General features: G+C 34.6%; 1 protein-coding gene across 6 annotated transcripts in view; it reads right to left on the bottom strand.

Annotated features, from left to right (window-relative positions):
* UXS1 (UDP-glucuronate decarboxylase 1) overlaps positions 1-23,657 on the bottom strand; it is a 143,362-nt gene that overhangs the window by 89,596 nt on the left and 30,109 nt on the right. The window contains exon 1 of one of the 6 annotated variants that reach the window (XM_074299680.1): positions 15,138-15,189. The exons of 4 other annotated variants lie outside the window; for them this stretch is intronic. The gene's annotated coding sequence lies outside the window, so the exon portion shown is untranslated. Of the gene's footprint in view, positions 1-15,137; positions 15,190-23,657 lie in introns of those variants that run through there. One more of the 6 variants, XM_074299679.1, reaches the window with a different exon arrangement.

Here is a 23,657-nt window from a genome sequence, read left to right as displayed (position 1 = left end):
CTTGGGGGACAGGAACAATGGTTTGTTTTTTCTTTGTATTCCCAGTGCTTAATGCAATAACTAGCACCTAGTAGATGCTTAATGTGTTATTGTTGATGGAAAATTCAATCAAATCTTGCCTCTTGTATTTCCATTTCCACTTGTATTATATACTTGGCACAGTGCCTGGCACACAACAAGAACCCACTCCATCCCCTCTCTGCATCTATCCATTTATCTATGTATCCATCACCCATCCATTTATCTATCTAATACTATGTGATGCAGCAAGTTCTCTTAACCTCTGTTTTTCAGGCAAGTCCCTAGGCCATTATCTACTACTGTAAAGGTCCTGTCATCTCTAAGTTATCCTTCCAAAATGCCATCTCAACTCAATCTCCCAGCCAGACTGTTCTCCAGGCTCAATGTTGCCTCTTTTATCCTCGAAGAGAATGGGCCTGTGAGAACTCAACGGAGCCTAGGGAAATACTTCAACCAATGAACTTGCTCCTCTTAAAGGTGCAAACTCCTTCAAACATGTAAACTCCTCCTCAGAAGTCCAAAGGTGTAAACTCCCCCTAAAGGCCTGAACTAAAGGTGTGAATTCTGAGCCAGAGAATTGCCCAGACAACCTGAGTTCTCACCTTGTAATCCTAACATACTACAATTCCCTAAACTTGTGAAAATCAAAGATTCTTTGTATATTAAATCTCTGTAAAATAGTAAATTTTAAATTTGTACTCACTTGGGAGTATGTGACAAAAGCATTCCAAGAACTTTCTAGGCATGTCAGGAGGACAAATGAAGTATGTAACTCATGCAAAGTGTTTCAACAAAGAGCTTCAGCTTTGGAACAGATCTTAAAAGTTACTTGGCCCAAAGCTCCCATCTGATGAAAGATTATCTCCAGTATCAATCAACCAGCAGTTATTAAGCTCCTATTTTGAGGCCAGGTAGAGACAGGGCTGGGAATTAGGAAGGGAGTAAGGGGGGAAGGGAAACAAGTGAAATATTCCCTTCCCCTAGGGAACTTAGATTCAATCAGGGAGACAACATGTACATACATAGGGATTGACAAAAAAAGACACAAGCTAATTTACAGAGTATAGAATGCAATAGCTCTTGAAATAAATTTTGAAGATAGGTTTCTAAGAGGCAAATGTCAAAAGGGATATATTCTAGATATGGGGGAAACTCAATGCAATAGCACAGAAAAGAAAGATGGAAATGGAATGTCTGATGTTATGAACAACAGAAAGATCAATCTGGTTACACTGGAGTGAGGGGCAGAAGGAAAGGAGGAAATATATGACAAAAGTAGAAAGGGTGATGAAATCAGACTGTAAAAAGCTTTTAGTCCTAAAACAAGATTCTAAGAACTGATCACAGAGATAGTGGAAAGCCATTGAAGTTTATAGAGAAGGGGAATGGCATGTTCAGGCTTGTACTTTGGAGAAATAATTTTGGCACCTGGATGAAGGATAGGTAGAATGGAGTAGGGGAGAAACTTAAGGCAGGGAGACCAAACAGAAGACTACTGCTATGATTCAGGAAATAGGATTATAGAATCTTAACATGGGAAGTGATCTCAGAAATCATCTAATTAAAATCAAACAATTCTATCAAATCAATTCAAATGTAAATCAAATCATTCAAATTGAACCAAAGTGCTTCCTGTAACACTGCTTTGAGGATATAAGAAAAAGGATGCCTATACTTTGCTTCAACTGTGTTCCATCCTAGTAATGTACTCCCATCTCACCCCTGCTATACTGGGATGAATCCCAAAGGGATACTTCTTGTTCTTTGGGCCATCAATGTGGAACAGAATCAAGATCCCTGGGTGACTCAAAGCAGAAATCACCTTAGCAAAAGCTTTTAGCTTTCCCTTCAAAAGTAGCAGTAGTAATACTTATTTGCATGATCTCATTTGATATTCAAATCAGTCTCCAGAGATACCTTATCCTCGTTTTATAGATGACTTGGCAGGTTTACTTACATAGCTAGTAAATGTCTGAGAATCAGGTAGTCTGGTCTCTGAAACCGAAAGCCACACAATTTCACAAAGTTTAAGCAACTACTGCAAGGGTCAGAAAAGTCTACAAACACAAAATGTATTTCTTCTATTCTATCTTTGACATTGTCATTTCACATCTTTTTCTATCACCCTTTGAAAATTTTCCATACCATATGAATAAAAACTGCAATTCTGAAATTAAGACACTAAGTATTTCTAAGGGTATGCATCATTTGTAACAAATGACCTGCTGCTTAAGTTTAAAATGACTTCAACTTCTGTGCTTAGGTTTTCTTGTAATAAAATAAGTAAATATGAGAAACTTTAAACCTTATAGGATTGGTTATGTTAATTTAAGAAGCTAAATAATGATGGGATTCAATTATCATAATATCTAAATCATTGTTATTGAACAATAACAGTGGAAAGAGAACCCAACTTAGAGTTAGAAGCTGTTGTTGTTCAATTCTCTAAGACCTCATTTGGATAGATATTGGAATAGTTTGTCATATCCTTCTCAAGTTCATCTTACGAATGAGAAAACTGAAGCAAATAGAGTTAAGTGCCTTGCCCAGAGCCTCACAGCTAGTGTCTAAGGCCAGATATGAACTCAGGAAAAGGGGTCTTCCTAGTTGCTAGCCCAGTGCTCTATCCAATATGCACCTAATTGTCTTAGAGTTAAAAGACCTGGGTTCAAATACAGCTCCATCTCTTTTACTATCTATGTGACTTTTAGTCCAATTTCTGGATCATGTTTTCCTCTTGAGCTTCAGTTTTATTTCATAAACTATTGCTGGATATATATATATATATATATATATATATATATATATATATATATATATATATACCTTCTGCCTCATAGGCACTTTAAATTAATCACATATAAAATAAATCTCATCTTTTCCTAAAACTCCCCCTTCATCCTAATCTTCTTATTTATTTCTGTTGAGAGTTTTACTATTTTTTCAGTCACCTAAGTTTGCAAGCTGAATCATCCTGTGTTAAGGACCACACCTTAAGTGCAAAATCCAGAAAGCCTGTAAAGGGTTAAAGGAAACTGTACCATTAAGGGGCAGGTTGGTTCTCTGAAAGCCCCAATAGCTATGAATCATAACACATTTGAAGGAATTGCAATTCAGCCTTTACTGATGCAGATGTTGCTTGTAAATTGGGAATGAAATAAATTGGAGGCAAGGAAGAAGAGAGAGGTCAGAGAATGCAACTCATTCAGTCTCCTTGTATCATTATCATCCTCTCACATGAAGGGATCTACTCTGCTGGTCAGAATTAGATCCCCAGCAGCCACTAGCAGATTGCTCTCGAAACAATCCTGTGCTCATTTCTCTCCTTCATCTCCCACAATCAGTTACCCAATCTTACAAATTCAGTCTCTAGAACATCCCAGGCATCCAGGCACGGATGCCACCTGAGGCCACTTCTCCCTCTCATCTGGAAAAGCCTTCTAACATGCGTTAAAGAGATTTATCTCCTAATATCTGAAATATGCTCCATCGTCCCTCTACTTCTTAGAATCACTAGCATCCTAAGGGTTTTCAAGAAAACTTAACATCTCCCTACAGAAGTTTTTGCTAGCACTCAACCCCCCATAAAAATTATTTGTATTTACTTCATATATATTTTGCATTTACTTACCTGTATTTAGATTGCTTCCTCTACAAACTTCTGGAGACAAAAGCAATTATTTTTATCTCTTAATTCCCAGTACCCAGAACAATATCTAACATAATGGGCACTTAATGAATGACTGAATTAATAAGAAAATTTCTAGGGGGAGAGGGAGATTAAGAAGATTAGGCAAAATGTATAGAAGTATCACAGAAGACTGAATATAGCAAGTCAAATGTTTGTTCAGCTTGATATGAATATAAAACCAGTTCAAGCAAACATCCTGGGATTTTAGAGCAGAAAAGCCCAAGCTAATCCAAGGAGTCAGAAGCCTATGCCATTCCCAATTTGCTCTTTAAGAGTTCAGGTCACATTAAAGACAAATCCAGGAAGACTAAGTATCATTCAATACATTTAAATATCACAGCCAAAAATAAATCAGTGGGGTACCTCGAAGAGGATCCCAGGAAAAACAGGCTGAAGAAGCCCACTTTAAGAAAATAGTTTTGACTATTTCAATTACATATTTAAGTACCTACTATGCACATATTACAGAGATTAAAAAATACCAGAACTGCCATTTTACACAAACTCTTACTTTCCTCTCCAAAAAGATAAGAAACTTTTTTAATGGCAGAAACTCATAAAATATTTATACAAAGGGTCAACCTTAGGCTACCAGTGTAAGGTAGTTCCTTCTATGACTCATTAAATATTTATTGAGCAGCTATTGTGTGTGTGGAACTATCACAGCAAGAGTTTTGCTTTCCATTTTTACAACACTTTCAAAGATAAATTACCCAAAGAAGGTTAAACAAGTGAGGTCCCTTACTTCTATCAGCAATTCTAGGAAAGAGCTACTATGCTCTATGAAATTGTCTAGATGAGGTAAGAAGCTCCTGCAGGTACAAAAGATAGGGAGAGAGGGTAAAAAAAAAAAAAAAAAAACACAAAAAACAACACTCCTGGCTGTGGAGTCAGGGGACCTGTCATTTTTGTTTAATTCGGAAATTTAAGATGTTTTGTATCCCAGCATTTAGGATAGTATCTGACATTCGGTAAATGTTAATAAATGTTTACTGATTGGTTGATCCTTCAATAATAGATATAACACATTCTTCTGAGAAAAGGGTCATATGTTTTAACTGTCACAAGGTTAGGAACCCTTTAACTAGACTGTCTCTGGGGTCCTCTACAGCTCTAGATCTTTAATCAGATGACTAAAATATTTCATAAATTTTTTAATATTAACAGATTTGAAATTGGAAGGGACCTCAGAAATAGAGCACAGCCACACATTTGGTATAGTATTCTCATAGAATTTAAAATTGGGCCCTTGGAGATCAACTAATCCAGCTGCTCATTTCATGAAAAAGGAAACAGAAACAATATGCTTTGAGATAAATAGGAAATAAGAGGCAGAGTAAGGATTTGAACACAGGTCTCCTGACTCCAAGATCTAATACTCTTTTCATTATACTGTATTTCTGATTAATTTTATTTGTCAATGAATAATAAATGTCTGTTAAGCTATGGGTATTCAAACAGTACCTAAAAAAATTTGTTTCTATAGAAAAACCTGTTACTTTTTCAAAACAAAAACTTGGAACTTTTGGGAACATGAGCTATCTGAAAATTAAGGACTCCTTCTACTGAGTACATGTTAAGTATTCTATGTCCTTAAAGCTAATATTTATTGTTTTTATTATGTTATTATTATTTTATAATGTTTATTATACAAACAGCCTGGTGGCAAGGTAGATAGAGCCTGTCTGGGGTAAGATGGCTTCTCTGAGTTCAAATCTGACCAGACATTTATCAACTGGGTAAAGCCTGGGCAAGTTACTGTTTGCCTCAGTTTCCTCATCCATAAAATGAAGTAGAGAAGGAAATGGCATACCATTCCAGGATTTGTGCCAAAAAGAAACCCAAATAGGGTCATGAAGAATCATACAATTGATTGAAAATTAAACAATTAAACAACAGTGACCACGAGGTCAAAATTCAGATTTTGACTCAAATACTCTGGGCAAGCTACATAATCTACTTCCCAGGACTATTATGAGGATAAAATAAGATATTTGTTATTATTTTGCAAATCTTATGGTACTCTATGTTATTTATTATTAATATTATTATAAATATTACTGTTATTTCCATGCTTTTAATCCCTAAAATTTTCCTGTTATTTAAAATATTTCAGCCCTAACCATCACATATATACAATCATAAAACAATGCCTTGGCACTCATGATTTCTCACTAGACTACAGCAACAGCTTTCAAACTGGGCCCAATTTCAAGTCTCTTTCTCCACTCTACTAACAAATTGATTTTTCTAAAGCCTAGATCTGATCATGTCACAAACTCCACTCCTTCTATTTCTCAGTGAGCTCCAATTACTTCCCATTTCCTCCAGGATCAAATGCAACACCTCTATTTGGCATTTCAAGTTCTACACAATTAAGCCTTTTCCTACCTTTCCATTCATCTCACACTTTATTCCTCATCCTAACTCCCAAGTATTCTTATCATTCAGCTAGCCTAGCCTACCAGCAATTCCCAATCATCCAGCTTCCATAGCACTGCTAGACCACTGCCCCAGTCTACAGTCCCTCACCTCAGTCTCCATATTTCCCAGCCTTCCTATAAAATTAAGCTCAAAAATTACCTTCAATGAAGCACCCCACCACCACCACCATAATTATGCCTTCTATCAACTAAGGGGGAGAGTCTCCTATATATTCTATAAAATTAACTTACATTCTAATGTAAGCTTCAGGAGGGCAAGAGCTGTTTTTATCTTTCTGGAAATCCCCATCATTTACTAGAACATAGCACATAGTGAGCATTTAAAAAAAGTTTGTTGAGTGACAGACTAACCCTGAAGAAGGAACTTGATACTTTGTCAATTTTTTAAAAAGTAGATGTGAAGATACACTGGATACTTTACTAACATGGATTGGAATTTTATTCCCAAATTATTTAAAGGAAATGCTACAATGCAAAGAGAGTAGAGATTGGTACCAGAAGACCAGGACTTAAAACTTGTCTATAGCAATTTATTCTGAGATCTTAAGCAAGTAAGTTATCGTTCTAGGCCCCTGTTTTCCATTTAGATGGTTTAGATGCTCCCCAAAATCCCTGCCAACTCTAAATCAATGAAATGAAAACTTTAGATTACATAAATGGACAGTGGGAATTAGCCGTATCTTAGCCAGTCACATCATTAAAGCCCTTTTACTGCTACCAAAATAGAGTATAAAAGTTAAAAATTTATATGAACTTGTAGGACTACCTCCTATAAGCAGTACCTTATGATTAATCCCAGTGAGAAGATTACAGACCAAATAAACCTTTCAAGGTCATTATGATATTCATGCATATTAACTAGTTTTAAATAAATTCTTCCAGAGGTAGAAAGCCTAAAACCTGTTTTATCAATTAAACATCAACTGGCCAAAGAGAGAGATAGAAAAGAACTTTTTCTTAGATAATTTCCTTCCTTTCGAGTAGCTATATTTTTATTCAGTGAAAAATGAACAGCTATGATGAAATTACAATGTTTATCTTAGTCATTTTCCCTCTTTGCCTTTAAATAGAAATTTCTTGGTGAGGTACAATTGGGCATTTGTTATTCCTTATAGAGAGGGATAAATATGGAGAAAGTGAAACAGAGATACATATATATGGATATATAGATATAAATAAAATGAATTAAAATGTACATGTTATGCATTCAAATGAAGGAAGTGAGAGCTCCCATGTATTGATAATAAATAAGTGAATTTAAAAAACCCACAAAAAACCTTAAGTTTTATGTGTAAATGTATATTTGTGTATATATATATATATGTATATATATATATATATATACATACACCCACATTTATTCTTCATTTATATATATGCATACATATATAAATAAAATGAATTACGCATGCCTAATTGTACTTCATCAAGAACTATACACATACACATATATTTCTATTTCTTCATTGAACTCCAAAGCCAGGAATTCTCTTCTCTTAAAAAAAAAAAAAAAAAAAAAAAAAAAAAAAAAAAAAAAGTTAAAGAGATGGCTTCATGCAGCTCACTATTTAAAATCCCATATTTTCAATTTGGCTTTCAAAGACCACAAAGCTGTAGGTCCTTTCTTTTTTAATTCTGTCCAGCTTTTCAATATCTTTCTTCATTCCCAGGAACATAGATTTAGAGCTGGAATGGACTTCAGAGGAAATCTAATCCAAATTTTACAAATCCATCATTTTACAAATGAGGAAGCTGAGGACCAGAGAGATTAAGTGATTTGAGTAAAGTCATACAGCTAGTAAGTGGCAGTTAGAACCCATTGTAACACACCTTGCCTTCCCCTAAAAAAACTAGGTTCTAATCAAGCTAACCTCTTCCTCTGTATGTGATTTATGTCTCTGGTTATGCTTTGAAATCACTTACTCTTCCAAAACTGCCTTCTCTATGAGATGCTCCCTAATTAGCCTATCCTAATAACTGCTTAGGACCCCATCCCCCAATACTTACTTCACTTTAACTGCCCTTTGCCTATGTTATTTTTATGCAACCCTAATAATCTATAGGGCTCAGTATACAAAATCGTACAAATTTAGAACCCAATTAGTCTGAGCTAATGAGATTCCCAAATAAAACATGCTCTCTAAGCTTGGTTGGAAAAGTGATTGATTTCATTTGCATAACTCCAAATCCAAAAGCAGTTGCTCTGTAATGAGAATTTAAGGAATGGGCACTTGAAAAGAACATATTTACCTAGCTTTCTAATTTTTCCAAGAAGGGGAGTTAAGCCAGTGGGATAGAAAAGCCTGATACAAATCAAGGTCAGCTCTAGGCATTCAAATGAGAGAAGTGAGAATTCCAAAGAAGTGGCAGAAGTGAATTAATGAATGAATGTAAGAATGAATAGGGGAGGGGGAAGCACTTAAGTGCTAATCTAAGAGTAAAATACTAAATGAAGCACTGTGGATGCAAACAGGAAGGTAAGAGAGTCAGTTCTCAACCAGTTCACATTCTAATGAAAGGGAGACTTACTTATAAGAAGAGTTTCAGCTGCCACACCAAAAGGTCATACAATCCTTAGAGTGAAGCTTCAAGGCAGATAGTAACAATTCTTCCAAAATCTAATTTCAATTGATAAAATCTTATCAGTTTCTAAAGCTAAGCCATCTCACTCAGGGGTAGAAACATTCCTATTCCACAGGCTCTTCTGTCTCTGTGAAGGGGAGAAAATGACCAAGGTGATGGTGGGCCTGGCATGTGTTGCCTCTTGTTACTCTCTCAGGGTGCTCTCCTGCTTCATGTGGGCTGTTTTGAGTGAGTAAGTGAGAAGGACGGACCTCTTCTCCATAGAAAGAGCCAAGAAGCATGAGCTGGAAGCAAATGTGCTGTGTTCCTATCTGCCTGTTGCTGGCAGTTGGGTCAGCAGTTGTTGGTAGTGAAGAGCTCTCCATAATGATTTTTCCTCTCAATAATGGCTATGGAGACTGAGTAAGGAAGCAGATCCAATGGCTTGGAAGACACTGCTATTTTCTTGGACTCAGGGTTCTGGGCTGCCTCTATCAAGTCAAGGAGAGAGAGCAGTCAGGGTGGTGGTAGTGGTGGTTTGATTTGCCTAACACATATTGCCTCCCATGTCCTCCTCCTGATGTCTTATCAATTTTTACTAGGCTGAATAGATTTCCTGCCCCTTGATGGTCAGATTGTATGCAAACTAGTGTGTTCAGTTCTGGATTGTACAGAAAGACAGGAGGAAGGGCAAGTATGGTAACTGAATTTGATACCATAGCAGTGGAGAACCAGTTGAGGGAATTAGAAACAACTCATCCAATAGCGGACTTGTTTGCAAGTATTTAAAAGACTCTCTTGTGAATGGGATCAAAATTACTTTGGTTCTCATTTTGTTCTATGCATGTTGTCTTTCCCATTTTTAACAGTCAATCAAGTAAGCAACTTGAGGAAAATGGACTGCATCCCCTACAGGCTTCAGGTACAATAGAAAAGTCATTGTCTGGGCTAACCTGTGGTTGAGCAAATCGTTTTAATTATGAGTTTCATTTTTCTCATCTTATAAAATGGATCTATGAGTATATTACATGAAATGATACAGAATGGAGTTAGTAAAAAAAAACAGGAAAATATAAGAATATAAACAGAAAGAATAAAATATGAAAATGAACTTATATATAATGATAACCATCTCTATGGGTTGGGGTGAAGGAAAGAAAAAAAGGGAGAAAAAAATTAACACAATAATTATTATATGTTTAAAAGGAATAGTAAGTTGTACATGATAAATTTGCAATTTCACATTCAATCATCTTTTTTATTATACTATGTTATAAAAATTAACTCTTTTCAGAGGTTAGCAAATACAGGCATATATGTAGTATAAACATGACTTAATTTCATCTTTGATATTTACATGGTTAAAAAGAACGAAGTATGGACTAGTACAAAGCAGGAAACCTCTAGAAGTCAATTGTGGTTAGATTTAAGATTCAGAGCTGCTAACAAATGAAACAAGATTTTAAAATAAACTTAGTAGTATGACTTACTTATCCTAAAAGACACAGAGCAAGTTTTTTTTTTTTTTTTTTTTTTTTTCTGAGGCAATTGGGGTTAAGTGACTTGCCCAGGGTCTTACAGCTAGGGTGTCTAAGATCAGATTTGAACTCAGGTCCTCCTGACTTTAGGGCTGGTGCTCAATACACTGCACCACTTAGCTGCCCCCACAGTGCTAGTTTTAATGGAAATAAGAATTTTCTTTAAAAAAAAAAAAAAAAAAAAAGGATCTTCTCTTGCCCAAGCTGGGAGGAAGCACAGGGTAGTGAAGCTTTGAACCACCCCTGATCAGCAATAGAGCTCTGAGTTGATTAGTTTCTGACTTAGCCAGTGAACCCATCCAAGACAATACATGGCATCAATCCACACTGCTATACTTAGTGGGAACAGTCAATCAATTTAGCCTACCACACATAGCATAGAACTCTAGAGTTCTCACCAGCCTCCGATTTCTCAGGCAGCAAGAATTTCAGGTGTGCATAAGACATGCATGAGTTCTGTTTTTTTTTTTTTTTTTTTTTTTTAAGGAATGCAGCATCTCCTTCTATATAGCTAGACATCATTGGGAAGCATCAGTTCCTAGAGGGCCCATGTCATTAAAAGTCAGAGAGAGTTGTACAATGAGAAGAGAATGATGAACCACAAACTTTGGTTTATAACTATAACATATTCAACTATATAGTAGTAGGCCTACCTCCAAAAAAAGATCAAAGAGAGGAAAAGATTTAAATACATGAAAATACTGAGAGCAAATCTTTTTATAACTAAAAACTAAGGCGGTGTCCATTAATTTGTCTGAACAAATATGGTATATAAATGGTATGGACACCTTTTAAAATATTTTTTGCTCAATTAAAACAATTAAGAAACAATATGGATCACCTTTCTCCAATGGGAAAAAAATGTATTAATATCTATCACAGAAGAGGTAGAAGTAAGGGGAGTGATTCAGAAGGGAATGGAAATTCTGCATTTTTAAAACCTGTGATCATCTCTTTGTTTTAAGATTCCTAAAAATGTTACCTAACATTGTTCTGGTAAATAGAATCAGCATGTGGGACTATACCAATTTGAACATCTTCTCCAGGCTAGAAATGCTCAGATATTAGATTAGTGTTAAATTCAGCAAAAATTGTTTCCAGCAAACATGAGCCTAAAATGTAGAAGGCAGTAATTTTTTTCTTCAACAATGAAATGAAATAATACTGTGCTATAAGAAATGACAAAGAGATGGTTTCAGAAAAACTCAGAGACTTACATCTCATCATCACATGAAGTGATGTAGAATGAAGTAAGCAGGCCAAGAAAATAATTTAAAATGTTGATATGTGCAAAGATCAACCATAATTGCTGAGGACAGATGTTGTTAAAGAGTACTACCTATTGTTTGACAGGGTAATGAAAGCCTCAAGAGAAGATACAGAATGAGAAATATTTTTTTGGACAGCGCCAACATGTTAGATTAAATCAAGAATTTATTAGGTGTTCTGTGTACATTAAACACTGTGAATACAAATAAAAGCCAAAACAAAACAAACAACAAAAAAAGACCCTACCCTTAAGAATCTTATATTCTCTAATAGGAGTCAAGAACATATAAAAGGGAACTGAAAAACAAGAAGAAAGGTTGGAAAAATTAGAAGGCAAAACAGTCTATCAAGTTAGAAGCAAAGCATGATTAAAGTGTGCAAGTCTGGTCAGGGAGGTATTTTACTTTACTTGATTCTTCATATGTTATATGCATTTTCTTCTTTTCAATAGTGGAAAGGTAGAAAGATAAATAAGTGCTTATTAATTATAAAATAAAATAAACAATGCTAGAAAATAGAGGTGGGATTCAAACCCACCAAGTTTTTTGTCACTCCAAACCCAATGTTCTTTTTATTTCATCATAAATTATTAACTATTTCGTATCATGATCCCCTTTGACTATTTGGTCAAGCCTATGGATCACTTCTCAGAATATTTTTAAATGCATAAAATAAAATCCATAGGATTACAATGGAAACCAATCATACTGAAGTAGTTTTTAAAAAGAGAGCTTACATTGCTTCAACCATTCTGAAGAACAAATTGGAGCTATACCCAAAGGGCTGTCTATAAAATTATGCATACCCTTTGACTCAGCAATACCTAGTAGATCTATATTCAAAAAAGGAATTTATATATACAAAAAGGAAAAGGACTTATTCAATTAAAAAAATATAGTAGCTCTTTTTGTGATGGCAAAGAATTGGAAACTGAAGGAACATCCATCAATTGGGGAAGGGCTAAAAATGTGGAATATGATTTTGATGGAATATTATTGTGCTATAAAAATGATAAGGAAAATGATTTCCAAAAAATCTGGGGAGACTTATGTGAACTGATGCAAAATGAAGTGACAGCATTATTATAATGATCATTTGTGAAAGATTTATCTACTCAGATCAACATAATGATCCAAGACAATTCAAGATTCAAATTGAAAAATGCTACCTACCTCAAAAGGAAACTGATAAACTCTGAGTACAGAATTGTCCACTTCTCAGATAATATGAAATACAAAAAAAGTTTCAGAGTACCTGCCTCTTGAGATAAATCAGACAGAGATGATCTAAAGCATTACAACCGTTGAAGGTAGTTTGGACATTTTCTACTACGCATTCACTCAGCTCAAACAATTTTTCTCCCACTTATTTTGCTTGCTTTCCTTTCCCTTTTTTTGGGGGGGGAGGGAGCAAGATGGCTACTTTGGAAACATGTTCTACATAATTTCATGTATAATTGCTATCATTTTACTTGTCTTCTCATTGGATAAGGAAGGGCTCTGAAAGTGGGAGAAAATTGAGTACTCTAAAACAAAACAAAACAAAAAAATTGTTAAAAATAAATTACATGATTTTTTTTTTGGGGGGGGGGGTTGAGAATTCACAGATGCCAGATTAAGAACTACTACAAAACATCTTGCCATAGTCTTTAACAACTGACCTTGAGTAATTTAACAAGCCATGGTCACTGGGTTGAAAAGGAGAAAGATAATGAATTTAGAACTAGAAGGAACCTTTGTTAGACAGTGTTCTCCTCTAGCTCACATTCTTATTTTATACATAAGGATTTTAAGTAAAAGGGTATTAAGTGGCATAATTGATATCAAATCCAGGTCTCCCAACTCCAAATATATCTCTCTACTGAACTATATGGCTTCTCATTATAATGGTTGGAATAGCTAGGTGGTGCAATAGATGGAGCACTGAACCTAGAGCCAGGAAGACATGAATTCAAATCTGACCTCAGATACTTTTTAAGTTGTGTGATCCTGGACAAGTCAGTTAACCTTATTTGCTTCAGTTTCTCATCTGCTAGAGAAGGAAAAAGCAAACCACTCCAGTGTCTCTGCCAAGAAAACTCCAAATTCGGTCATGAAGAGTCACACAAAACTGAAAAAAAATTAAGATGTTGAGAATTAAATGTGAGTCTTAGAGAGGCTCACTAACTCCTTAAGCTCCCTAAAGCACCAAGTAAGTGTCTACCTACTAAAATATAATTATTACAATTGGTTTGTAAAAGTTTTTAGAAAGATGACATATTCTATGTTGGTCCTTGGTGATGTGAGTATTCTCTTAAAAACAAACAAACAACAACAACAACAACAACAACAACAACAACAACAACAACAACAACAACAACAACAAAGTTCCTTTTATAAGTTTTTCCAAAGGACTCATTTTCAATCCTTTAAGCAATATTGTTGCTTGCTTCTGGATCTTTTTCAAATTGTCCACATCTCAGGTGCTAAGAGGTTATCATAGTACCTGACTCTTGACAAATCTTGACAAATCAGACAAAGGTGACCTAAGGCCTTATAACCAGGTTGGGCATTTTCTACCAGCCACTCCCTTAACTAAAACAAATAAACCCTTTTGTTTCCTATAACAATCCATTTTTTTCTCTTCTCCCCCCTTCACTTCCTATCTCTCTTTACTATCTGCTGTTTTAGCAATGACCAAAACAGAATATACTCACATGGAGACAAACTTCAGAAAAAATGGCCCAATTGGAACCCAGTCACCAAAAATATCCGCCTTTCTTTCTGTTTTCTACAGATTTATATTCTCCATAAAGAACATGACATTATTGTTAAAGAGCTCTTTAAGATTCTAAACATCAAATGCTTTTCCAGCATTAATTTCTAGATGTTGAGTCATTTTTAGATATTAATATTAAGTAAGCATAAAATAGAAAAGATGTTTGCCAGCCCACGAATCAGCATTTATTAAGAGCACATTCGTCTCCAGGTACTTAGCCAGATGCTGGATGAATGAAAGAATAAATGAATGAAACAGCATTTATTAAACATTTATTTTGTCCAAAGCACTGTACTGAGTCCTACACACATATACACACACATTCTTTATCTCTCTCTTTCTCCCTCCCCCTCTCTGTCTGTTTCTCACTCTCAAGCAACGCACATTTTAATAGGGAAAATTCAGAGATGTTTTGGCATTTGGAGAGTAGTAGAAATTAGTGCTGCAAATCAAGACTTGACATTATTTTGTTGATTCTCTTGACTTAAAGTGACAGGGAAAATATTAATGATGCAGATTAAACTTAAAAGTGCCTTTTTGGAGATGGGGTTGTTACACATTTACCAATGATACCCTAGGCTCTGACAACAGTCAGATTCTAGCTACAAGATAAATGGAAAGAGACAAATGCTAAGATCCAAAATATTCATATTCTTAGATGTTATTTTCACCATATCCATTCAAATCTGGTCTCAGAGACACTTTTTAGCTGTGTGATCCTAGACAAGTCAGTTAACCTTGTTCGCCTCAGAAGGAAACAGCAAACCATTCCAGTAACTTTGTTAAGAAAATGCCAAACTGGGTCATGAAGAATCAGACAAAAGTGAACAACAAAAATTAAGATTTATTCTTAACTCAAACCCTTTGACAATGCCAAAGACCTGGTGATAAGATTCTTTTCTCCATCTTCAGTAGTTGTAGCTGCTCAGTCAGGAAGTGCCACACCTGTAAAAAGAGCTGCGGGTCACATCACAGGGGATGGGGCAATATTGGATCAGAAGCAGGGGGAATGTTGCTGTCTGAAGTATTAGGGAATGCTGCCATTTTCAGGGATTCTGGGATACCTACATCTGGAGATGAGGGAAGGTGAGGCAGGGGTAGTGGTTTGACTTGTTCCTGCTCTCCCACTGTGTACCTTGCTGGTACATATTCAAAAACATTGAGGCTGTTTTTACTGCTCTATGAAGCAGCTGGTCATTAGTGAGAGGGGAGAGCTGTTCCCTTCTCCACTGAGGTTGCTCTCCTGGGTAGTGACTAGAGAGACTGAGTTAGAAAAGTAGCCAGAGATCTGGGATATATAGCCATCTCCAGAGTTCTTGGTGGGGGAGAGGGGCAGTATTTGTTCAGAATTAATTAATTCTACATGCAAAGTACTGTGTTAAGCTAGGTATACAAAGATTTATAAAAACAAGTCTCTGCCCTCAAGGAACTAGATTCTACTGATAATGGCATATATGCATAAATAAGTAAATACAAGGTAATTGAAATAAAAGAGAATCTTAACATTTAGGGGAATCAAAAAAGATTCCCTGGAGGAGAAGGCACCTAAATTGAGCTTTCAAGGAAGCTAAAAAACATAAAAAGGTAGCTGTAAAAGGGCATGGAGGATAGATAGCCTATGTAAGGGATGTATATAGGAGATGACACACTTAGCTCCAGGAAGAGCAAGGAGTAGCAAAATCCAAATGGAAGAGTAATTCCTTATAAATAATAAAGTTCTAAGATGCTTCTATTTGTGAGTGAAATTGTGCCGATGAAATACAAAATACAAAATTCAAATAGCCCTGAAATACAAGGGAAAACAATGGGATAGAGTTAGTATTTTAAAAGTGCCTACTATATGCCAACCATTGAGCTAAATGCTTTACAAATATTATTTCATTTGATCTTCATAACAACCCCATGAGGTAGCTACTATTATTACACTAATTTTACATTTGAACAATTGAGGTACAAGAAATTAAATGACTTGTCTTAGCTGGTAAATTATCTGAGTCTAAATTTGAATTCAGGTCTTCCTGACTCCAGGCCAAATGGCCTATTTATTTACAAGGTCTTAATATTATCAGCCTAAGAAAAACCAATTGGATAAAAAATAGTTTGTCATGATGGAAAATGCTATCCACATCAAGAGAAAGAACTGGTGGAGTCTGAATGAAATCAAAGCATACTAAATTTTTTTTTCTTTTTCGTCTTTTGTTCTGTTTCTTCTTTCACAACATGATTACAAGTGCACATGTATAACCTATATCAGATTGTTTGCTGTCTTGGGGGGAGAAAAAGAACTTAGAAATCAAAATCTTATAAAAAATGAATGTTGAAAATTGTCTTTACATGTAATTGGAAAAAAAGATTTACATTTTTAAAAATACAATTTACATGATGAATATAACAGTTTATAGGAAGAATAACGAATATTTCAGAGGAAGACCTGCGTTTGAATCCTGTCTCTGATATTTACTACCAGTGTCATCCAGGGCAAATCATTTAACTTTCCCAAACATCTGTTTCTTTATCTGTAAGACTGAAGAAAGCTGGATTATATTCTTTACAACTCTAGATCCTATGACTTCAGAATTCTGATCCATATGAGTATCAATCACAATTTCAGAAAATTTATCAAACATGCTATATTTTTTCTTCAAGCCTCCCTTCCAAGATCCTTCCCATTCCAATGCCAAAGAAGAAGACTGAAAAGACTTTCTCAGACATTGCCAATGTGTTGACTTGTTTTGCTTTAATACATACACAGTAAGTATATAAAGTCATCACTTTCATCACCTTCATCACTTACATCCAATTCACTCATATGCTATAGCATCACCTCCCTGATGTCATGGTCCCCCCTTCAAGAATGAAGGACAAAGTATAAACAACAACAGTATGTGTGTGTGTGCGCGCGCACACACACACACACACACATTTTATTTTGGTTAATTTTTAGTAGAAGGATATTTAAAACCTACTTTTTGTTTCAACCGAAGATATTAAGACAAATATTTCTCTAGTCTAGAAACCACTTTTAGCTAGCCTTTTTCCCATTTAAAAATTATGTAGAAGACAAAGACCAGAAAACCTTTCTTAGGGAAATACATGAATAGTTATAAGTAGCTCTAACACTAAGATCAATACTTCTTCATCTTCCTGAAATAATGGGCACCCCAACATACCTCCTATGAGCAATGCCTACTTCTGAACTTAAGGTTAAGATACTGAACTCAGAAAAAGAATCCTTTGTTTGGTTCACAACTCTACTTAAAAATACTTTATAATCTTTTCCTTGTTCAAGATTTGTAAAAATGTTACTTCAAATAACCTTGGGGTAGAGTCATATCTGAGAACATGGAGAAGCCTGTGACATTTTCTCAACATTTTTCACTCTAAATTATAAATTACTTGGAAATAGAAGAGTAACAAACAAAACTTTCTGTCAGATTTGTGCCTAAAATATAGTGTAACATTAATAATTTTTTTCATCATAAGGGAGAACTTCTACTGAGGAGAAAAGAATAAATGGGAAGTAATAGATACAAAGCTAAAAAAAAAAAAAGAAAAAGAAAAAAGAAAGAAAAATGCATAAAAACATTTTAAATTACACACATACCAAAACAAATTTAATAAGGAAATCCAAAGAGTACCATGTTGTTAATACTTGGTTCTTTTTTCTTCTTTGCAATAATTTGTCAATATTAATATCAATGTCAATATTAAATCAATAATTAAGTTCATAATGAAAAGGGAACAGTTACATGTTGGCCAGAATACGTGTTCCATATGCACAGTTGGATGGATAGCCCACTGACTTTATACATTAGTATAATTGCCTTGATCAAGTATTACATGAAGACAATGATCTAGTTTTACAATTAAGAAAGAGCTGAATTCCATTTGGGACTATGCAGTACTGTCAATGACCCCAAGTATTCTCTCATTAGAAAGCCCATTTTTAAGAACAAAACACTAAAAAAAAATTAATAAAAACAAAACACTAATATTCTCTGGGTGATGCTATGTGACTATGAATCATTAACTACCATATCCCCCAATGAATAAAAATTGCAGGTAATGCAAAATAAAGTATGAAATCACATGACTTGTACATAAGAAATTATCTGGAAAAACATCAGAGAAATAGAAAAGGAAGTGGGCTGGTAATGAGAATAGATGGGCAGCCTACCCATGAAATATTGAAACCTCAGAGGAATATGGATTCTCTATGGTCTAGAAGATATTTATGGAAGGACAAGGCTTATATGAGATGAGGCTTGCATCAGGGGAATGAATACTCATGCCAATGAAATCATTTATCCATTGAAGACCATCATAAGATGCCTTATAAAGATGCCTCTTAAGAACAGATCAAACTCTCAAACTTTTAAAAATTTTCTTGTTCTACCCTCATCCTTTATTATGAATTTTTTCTCTTCTTCTACATATCCCCAATGACTTCAAAAGTTCCTCCTCACACAAAAGTTGGAAACTACTAGCCTGGATTGTGAATTACACTTCATTTTAAAAATAAAAATCTTGGAAATTATTTTTAAAGCCTTATTAAAACCAAAACTGGGGGGGATAAGTAGGAAAGCAGCACAAATGTCCCTTAATCAGGGATTACTGTGACTCATATTTAAAATCTACAAAAAACCAAGGTCCATATCAAAGTTTCTTAAACTGTGCGTCATGACCTCATATACAGTTTCATAACTTAATGTGGGGGTTGTGAAAATAAAAGGTATCAAATATTTCACCAAGATTTAATTCTTTATATAAAAATTAACAAGCACATCCATTTCATTAGTATGCAAACTTGTTTTCAACTTTAATAAGTGGTAAAATTATATCAGTTACAGAATTGTTTAAAAATAAGTTTCTTTATAATTTAATATCAATAAATGTTTGATTTGTATACAGTTTTATATACCTGGAGTCAATTAAAAATTTATTAGGTGAAAAGGGGTCATAAGTGGAAAATGTTTCAGAATCCCTTGTCTACATAGCCCTAGTCTCAAGACTTATATTTCAAATGTTTAAAATGTAAAATATTTTTGGTCTTTTAAAGATGCCTCTTAAGAACAGATCAAGCTCTCAAACTTTTAAAAATTTTCTTGTTCTACCCTCATCCTTTATTATGAATTTTTTCTCTTCTTCTACATATCCCCAATGACTTCAAAAGTTCCTCCTTTTGTCTTTTAAGAGACATATTCAAATACAAATATTCTCTGGTAGGAACACTGCAATGAACTGAAGGAAGTATGTCATTTTTAAAACAGTTGTCCTAATTCCCAGAAAATTTATATCTTCTTTGACACTCTCCCCAACTCTAAAAAAACCTAAACTATTGTCGAGAGGACAAAGATGATATTCTAACATTCTAATAATAACTTATTTTTCTTTTCAAAACACTAAAAACATACTCTCACACACAAACACACACACACACACACACACACACACACACAAAAGAATCATTTAAGGCATTTTTGAAATATGGGAGGGGAAGGGGTTAGAACTATTAATAGAAGAGGATTCCCCCCCCCCCAATCAAAGAAACGGTCATCAAGACTGAGAAAGAAGAAGCAAAAAACTGGTTAAATGGGAATAATAGGAAAGGAGCAAATTGCTGTCTTCAACGAATTCATATAACCAGGCCCAGAGAAATTGCATGGGGGGAGGAGAAAATAGAAGTGAGGGACTTGTGGGTTTCTGGCAAGATTCTACAATACATTATTAAAGAAGTAGATATCCCTTCAAAATGGTGATTCCTGTAGTGTGGAGTTCAGGGAAGGAAGGAAAGAGGAAGGGAAATTGTTATGCCAGACAGGCATAATTTCCTGTATAAAAAGGTACATTATAAGACTGTTAGATCAGGGAAAGGTCACCCCATGCCTTCAACCCCATTTCCAGTGCCATTTGAATTCCTTGCTCTCATGACTTCTGATGACAGACTGGGCCAGAAGGCATGGCATAATCCTAGTTCCTAATTGCCACTTCCATAGTCGTCTACCTTGCCAATGAAAGAAGGAAGTACATTTTCTCATTTCTTCCTTGCAGACAAACTGTAATTACATAGAATTCAGTTTTATCGTAATAATTTAGGAACATAGGTCAAAACAAAATTCATTTTTCATAGCTTAAGGCTTCTCTGCATCCTCTCCATCATACTGAAATTTTTAAGAAATCCTTAAAATAGCTTTAAATAAATCAGTCCTGTCACCTTATCTCTTTCTATAATGCAAAGAATCTTTTAAAAATTAACACTTTTCTCAGTGGTCTATTATATTGTCACCATCTACATTTTAGATTTTTTCATTTTTCAAAGTATTTCCTTATTATACAAAGTTTTCCAAAAGTTTTAGCTTTAATAGCTTAAAATTGCACTAAGATTTTTGAAACATTATATACATTTTTCACCTTAAAAAAATAAAACGGGTCCACCATATATGAATATCAAATAATTCATAAAATACCTCTAATAATTATTTAAACTATTCTTTGAAGGGAAGAAATAAGCAAACCTAAACATTACTCTAGTTTACTAAAGGAAAAGTCAAGATCTGACAAAGAATAAAAAACCACTAATGCTCAAAGTTATCGTTTTCCCATTGCTTAAAAAAAAAAAAAATTAGGAGGGAGTGATCCCTATTGGAGTTTTAACACTTACAACTTAAAACACTTTCAGGACTTTCTATCAATCAAACCCAAATTTAATAGAAAATTTAACATAAAAGAGCCAATATAAAAAATCAATTTTAAGAAACTCAACATGAACAAATTGTTTACATGGGGAAAGTATACCACTTGATTGACAAAATAATATGGTAGCGCAAAAGAGAAGACTGTAGTAAAGTTAAGGTAAAAATAGTAATTATGTTATACAAATGAGGTGCAGAGAAAGAATAGACACAGAGGCACTAGAGGGAGGAGGAGGGCTCATAGTTCTGAAAATCTACTCGCAAAAGTTAAATAGAGTTAAATTGGCAATACTACATATATACAATGAAGGAAAAGCACCTTTCAAAACCTATAAAGAAATAAAGGGGGAAAGCTCGGCAGATGGGGAAGCAAAAGGTGAGTGAAGAAGACAAGGGAGGGATCCATGGGTGGGGGAAAATTAAGTAATAGCAAGGCAAATTAAGAAGCAGAATTAAAGTAAAGAGTTAGCAGGCACTGGAAAGATATGTGTATGTGTATATAGGGGCAGATGCAGGTTTATGTGTATGTATATATCTGCACATGTATACATAAATATATCTTTTTCTTAACTCTAGCCTGCTTGGGGATGGCTGGGGAGTGGGGAAGAATAAAGTAAAAAGGTGCACAGCAGACAATAAAAGAATAATTACAAGGAAGCAAAGAAAAGATAGACATCATAAATATAATCTCTTCTACTTACATATACTTTCTTGTGGTAATTCATTGTTATATATTTCGAATCCTCCCTGATGTTCTCTTGGGCACATGACAATGTTCTCTTTTCTTTTGTTTTGTATTCCTTTTCTATTATTTTTTGTTTTTTTTTTTTAAAGAAAAGAAAAAGGATTTTTAGCCTATTTTTTTTAAATATTAAAAAAGAAAGAAAAAGTTGGGAGAGCCATCATAACTTTCTCTAGCACGTGTTAGTAGTAAAATCCAGTGGAAATGGTAGCAATATCTGACAGCAAAGGAAAATGGATGTGGAAATCCAAGCATCTAAGAATGGTGGTGGTTTCAGAAAATGTGACCCTCGAAGAGAGAAGAGCCATTTATAGACTCTAGAAAGATGCCAATTCTTGGAACCCAAGAGAAAGTTAAAGTTAATAGGAAGTTTTTGAGAACTTTATGAAGGGAGAACAGGTCTCCCAGGGATAGGAGACTTGATGTACCACATGTTCTCTACACATTTGCCTGACTATTTTTGTATTTAAATTTGAGCTCACTTTTTTTTTTTTTTAATTAAAGCTTTTTTACTTTTCAAAATATATGCGTGGACAATTCTTCAACATTAGCCCTTGCAAAACCTTGTGTTCCAACTTTCCCTCCCTTTCCCCATCCCTTCCATTAGATGGCAAGTAATCCAATATATATTAAACATGGTAGAAATATATGTTAAATCTAATGTATGTATACATATTTATACAATTATTGTGCTTCACAAGAAAAATCAAATCAAACCAGTAAAAAAAAAAAAAGCAGCAAAATAAAATATAAGCAAGCAACAACAAAAAGAGTGAAAATGCTATATTGTGAAACACATTCAGTTCCCACAGTCCTCTCTTTGGGTGTAGATGGCTCTCTTCATACTGAACAAATGGAACTGGTTTGAATCACCTCACTGTTGAAGAGAGCCATGTCCAAGAATTGATCGTTGTATAATCTTCTTGTTGCCATGTATAATGATCTCCTGGTCCTGCTCATTTCACTTAGCATCAGTTCATGTAAGTCTTTCCAGGCCTTTCTGAAATCATCCTGCTGGTTGTTTCTTACAGAACAATAATATTCCATAACATTCATATACCATAATTTATTCAGCTATTCTCCAATTGATGGACATTCACTCAGTTTCCAGTTTCTGGCCACTACAAAAAGGGCTGCCACAAACATTTTGGCACATACAGGTCCCTTTCCCTTCTTTAGTATTTCCTTGGGATAGAAGCCCAGTAGTAGCACTGCTGGATCAAAGGGTATGCACAGTTTGACAATTTTTTAAGCATAGTTCCAAATTGCTCTCCAGAATAGTTGGATCCGTTGACAATTCCACCAACAATTTTTAGTGTCCCAGTTTTCCCTCATACCCTCCAACATTTGTCGTTATCTTTTCCTGTCATCTTAGCCAATCTGAGAACTGTGTAATGGAATCTCAAAGTAGTCTTAATTTGCATTACTCTGATCAATAGTGATTTAGAGCTCCTTTTCATATGGCTAGAAATAGTTTCAATTTCATCTGAAAATTGTCTGTTCATACCCTTTGACTATTTATCAACTAGAGAATGGCTTAAATTCTTATATATTTTAGAAATGAGGCCCTTATCAGAACTTTTGAATGTAAAAATGTTTTCCGAGTTTATTGCTTCCCTTCTAATTTGTCTGCTAATCTTGTTCACTTTCTTAAGAAACTTTTGTCTCAATTAAAATCCCATATTTTACAGGAAGACTTTCCCTACCTCTCTCAATTTCAGTACCTTCCCTATATTAATTATCTCCTAGGTATATTGTATATAGCTTTTTGGTATTTATTTGTTTGTATACTATTTTTTTAAAATTAGATTTTGAGCTTCCTGAGTGCAAAAAAAAAAAAAAATTTCCATATAAAAACAGTACTCTATTTGTGAGAAGTCTCTTATATTTTCCTGAAATTTAAAGAAATGAGTTTCCAACACACAATATAAAAAGCATCAT

The sequence above is a fragment of the Sminthopsis crassicaudata genome, chromosome 3 (assembly GCF_048593235.1).
Source record: "Sminthopsis crassicaudata isolate SCR6 chromosome 3, ASM4859323v1, whole genome shotgun sequence".
NCBI lineage: Eukaryota > Metazoa > Chordata > Mammalia > Dasyuromorphia > Dasyuridae > Sminthopsis > Sminthopsis crassicaudata.
Note: the sequence above shows the minus strand (reverse complement) of the source record. Positions and strands in the feature narration are given on the sequence as shown.